Source organism: Danio rerio, chromosome 22 (assembly GCF_052040795.2).
Source record: "Danio rerio strain M-AB ecotype USA chromosome 22, GRCz13ab, whole genome shotgun sequence".
In the NCBI taxonomy this organism is placed as follows: domain Eukaryota; kingdom Metazoa; phylum Chordata; class Actinopteri; order Cypriniformes; family Danionidae; genus Danio; species Danio rerio.
Window position 1 is genome coordinate 25,849,822 of NC_141042.1, and position 4,881 is coordinate 25,854,702.

Below are 4,881 nucleotides of genomic sequence, written 5' to 3' on the forward strand. Positions count from 1 at the left end.
CGCGACTTGGTTTAGAGAGAACAATTATTTCTTCTAAACCTTGAACTGTGGTAGATAGTTGAAGGAGGTGGGAAATAAAGGGGCGGCCCTGTGGAATGATGCGCGTAGCGAAATTTAGATGACCGAGAATTGATAGGAGTTCTCGTTTTGTGCACATCTGTTTTTCGAGGAAGATTTGGGATAGAGAAATGATCCGATCGATTTTCTCTTTAGGGAGGGATGCTTGAAATTTATGCGAGTCTAGATTAATGCCCAGAAATTCGATTGAAGTACTGGGACCTGAAGTTTTTTCCTCTGCTAGAGGAATTCCGAGATCAGCGAAAACTTGTTGGGTGATCGCTAAGTGTTTGGCTGGAGGAGATGTCGGGGGAGCATAATGAGAAAATCGTCTAGAAGGTGGATGAGGTATGGAATTCCGTAATTATTGTATAGAATCCAGCATAATACTTCTGACATCATGTCAAATATTTTTGGGCTGCTTTTGCATCCGAAAGTTAGTCGGACTGCAAAATAGAATTGATTGCGCCAATAAATGCCAAAAAGGTGCCAGAAGTCTGGGTGGATTGGCATGATTTTTTAAAGTAGAGGAATATCTACTTTGGCTAGCCAGGTGTTACGACCGGCTATCTTTATATGAGAAAGAGAGAGAGAGAGAGAGATCACTTGATCAATGTCATGGTAGTTAAGCGAATATTCGTCCGATGGGATTGTGCTGTTAATGCTAGGAAAAGAGCAATTGTGTTGGGACGAAAGGTCGACTATAAGGCGTTTTTGCCAGAAAATTTTTGAGTAGCGACACCAATGGGCTAATGCGCGAGATATTAAATGAAGGAGCCTTGAATGGTCCAATCATAGGGTTGTTGTCGATTTCTTTTTAATAAGATAATCGACGGTTTCAGGTTCGGAGATCGCAGACTGCGGGTTAGTATAGATTAGATAAAGTGAAAATGGAATGTATCCTTTGCGAAGAGGATGTAGAGTGTAATAGGTTGGATGAGGGTCAGCTTCTGGAGCCAGCAGTCATGATCTCTAAAATAGAAAAACAAAGAGAATCAAAAATTAAATCTTTGCAACATAATACAAGTATGGCAGACATGAAAATGTTTTAGTTGATATCCATGCGAGGCATCTTAATAAGGTCATGGGCGGCTGTAAATTGAAGCACTTTTGTTAATGCATGGTCCGATAGCTTCATTGATACACTGTGCAAGGATGGTAGGGGTGGGTGTTCGTCTCCCCACGGGATGGCAGATGAATGGAGAGCTGAGGATATGGGGTGTAGTTTGTCCTGTGGTCCTGGAAAACTGGTACCTCTTGAAGACTGAGCATGTGAAGTGATAGTGAAGTTTAAATTTCTATTTATAACAGTCAAGTGGGAAGTTTGTATCTTTGCCGTTTTCACATCCGACTGGCTTGCTATATAATCTTGTATGACGCTTTGTATATCAACACATGAGTCGCTGGCATATTACAATTGGACTTCTGTGCTTGATGGCATAATGTTTTCCAATAGCTGTCTAATATTTACTAGTTGGGTAATAATCTTTTCAAAAGTAAAAATTTTTTTTTTTTTTAAACTTAACTGAATTTACAAGCGTGTCTGGCCTATTCATTCATAAGGTCTTTGCAACAGACTCAAGAGAGAGGGCGGGACCATCTCCAGTCTTTTAGCTCATTGGATGGTGACGCTTCTCTTTACAGCTATTGGCTTAAAGGAGTTTCAGTCAGGCCATGCAAAAGGTGCAAAAAGCCTGGCGGCCATTTTGTTGATCAAATTCAACTTGTTTATGGCTGGAGCTGCTGCTCTGCTGAACACATTCCAGCAAACAATCTGTTAAACGATGGATCGCATGTGTACTGCTAGAAGAAGGTGAGGGTTCAGTTTCATTGCAATAGCTTTGGAGTTTTGGCTGATATCTTGCTGGGAACTAGGTTGAAGACACAACAGATGCGTTGTGGATGCTCTTTGAAGTGGAAGGTTTTGGTGTTGTTGTTGTTGTTGTTGTTGTTTAAGCTGTTGGAGTTGTAGTTGTTTGAAATAATAGTAATAGTAATTGTTGTTGTTGTAGCTTGTATATTGTAGCATGTAGATTGAAGCTTTTAGATTGTATATTGTAGGTTGAAGCTTGGAGCTTGTAGATTGAAGCTTTTGTAGCTTGTAGCTTTTGTAGCGCTTGTAGCTTTTGTAGTTGATGAGCAGAGCAGAGCGTTCTTCCAAACGAAGATCCTGAAGATTGTAGCTTGTAGCTGCTTTGGTTGTCCATGCAGGTTTAGAGTTGGTTCTTCAATGGAGCTGGCTACGGTGAAGCTGCTTCTTCCAAACGAAGATAAAGTGAACTGAAAACTTAGACTATTTATGGTGCCTTAGGGCTCATATGATTGGAAGATTAGTGATTAGCAAATGCGAGACTGGACGTGATAAATCATAAGCACGTGATCCTCTCGAAATTAGTTTATGAATAAACTTCACGTATTGTAACTAAAAGTTGTTTTGATTATCACTGTAGTGTATACTTACAGGCTGGGCTTGGGGTGTTTGGTTTTTTTATGTTTGTTTGTTTGTTTGTTTGTTTTGTTTTTGTAAATGTATGCATATCAGAAAACTAATCCTGTGATTATTGTAAGTTTATTCAACGACCAAATAAAAAACTTATTTGACAAAAAAAAAAATATACACAACATATTAAAGCATCTTGGTGTTTCCCTCTTTCCAGTTGACCTTATTCTTAAATGTGGAAGTGTGTTTGTTTTTGTGACTGTCTTGGAACTTCTATTCCAGTTACCTATGGGAGAAAAGACTAGGAATAATAAACACACAAAACGGTCAAACTACTTGCATAAACTAGTGTTTGCATGACTATACAGACAAAGAAGAATAATGTAATAAGAAATAATCAGTTTGCAGCATCAAACAGCATAATTGGATGTTTTGATGTCTAAAAATGAATGGAACCAAAACAGCAGAATTTCTCTGGCCCAGCTTTGGCCCACACAATCAGGTTTTGCTTGTCCTACATCGCGCAGTGAATTACGGTGCATGACTGGACCAAGTCTGGCTTCCAGACAAGGGCCAAACATGGCAATAGTATCTGAATGCAGCCTTTATGATGCAAGCTGAGACTGCATCACTCAGCGATGCAATGTCAGACACAATGCACTCAAATGGAGCTAGTGACATCACTGTGATAGGTAGGGTTAGGGGTGGGGTTAGATGAGCCCATTAAAAGCATTGGATGCAGCTCAGATTGCACTGCACCAGGTCTGCAGCCAGACCCCTCTCAAACATGGACCTTATCTGGGTCAAGTCATAACTGGGCCAGATACAGTAGGTTGGTGTGTCACAATTGCAAAGAAATTGATAAACCCATGAAGCATTGACGACCTGATTTCTTTACTCAAAAAAAATTATATTGTATTTTAAATGTGGGTCAAGACAAGCCAAAATGACAAAACCCACATATCAGTTTTTATTATCTGGACCAAATACTACATTTTATATCTGGCCCAAATCTTTTGTGCAACCTTAAAGACAGTGCCACCTCTGCCAAGTTTGGCCCACATGCTGTATGACAGTGCCGGACAAATGCCTTCTGTGCCAGCTTTAAGCCAAATCTGGGCCAGAATTATTTGCTACCTGGAAAGTGAATGAGATTGGAAGTATCAGGCTAAAAAGATTCAAATGGCTGTGCCTGCAAAACAGGTGAGTAAAAACCAGACTGGGAATCGAGGGTGTATGGCATTATAAGCATGGCCACAGAGGACATGATCTGTGTCACTAAATGGCTTATTTCTCTGTATTTGAGTATTAGTTCAAATATTGGTGAAAATGTAGGCACATAAGTCAGCAAAATATATACCACTGTTCTAGTGATCTTCGGATATTTTAATGATTATTATTATTTTTTTTTACGTATTGTGCCGTTAAGTCATAATATTTGTAAAAGCGTATGTAATTTTATTCATAAGCTGATCCCGTGTATTACACACCCTTCAACCAAATCGATCCACTATTGATCTTTTTCTCCCTGAAATGATTGTATAATCCCTAGAGAATGAACTCAAGAGCCCAGCTCAGCTGTGCATGTCTCAATTAGGACTCGGCCTCAGCTGGCTTTTGCGTTTTCACTTAAGTGATGTCTGTTCATTATGCACAAGCAAATACACACCTCTACTCTGTCGCTCTCTCCTCTGTTCCCTCTTTCTTTCTCTTGTACAATGCTGTCTTTCAGAGCATTGTGTTTAGGATAGGCTGAAGAAGATTTACAGATTGGCGCTCTTTGTTAAACAGGGGAAAGGTGAAATGACTACTTGGTGGCTGGAGTCAAAAAGAGGACAGACAGACCCCTTCAGCAAGACAAATCGTGGGACTTTCCTATTCCTGTTAGCAGATGACAGAAAATAAAACAAATGATAACTAACTGCAATGAAGTGTTTGTATGCTATTCAATTTAATTGCTGACATACTTAAATGTTTGCTGCTCATTGCTGTGTATCAGAAAAAAAGACAATAACAAAATGTTGAATATGTAAAAATGGTCTTTGTGACATGATGCATTCATAGTATTTCAGTCTGTAGGCTATAAACGTATTTCAGTCTTTTATCTTTATTCTTCAGTCAATATGTGTTATTTGAAAGATATGCTGTAAAATGTACTTGACTGAAATATTTGCTTGTCAATTTTATAAATATTTAGTACACTAGATCAGTGACAGCCGACATTTGGTATATTGATGTTATAAGAACTAGCCTGTTTTGTTTTTCTACTTAGCACCTGCATTGACTGCGACGAGTCTTATTGGTTGATTTCCGCGGAGGTGCGTGAGCAGCAGCCAATGACACGCCCTCGTCTTCGTATCCAAGCAACGCATTTGCTTGAGACT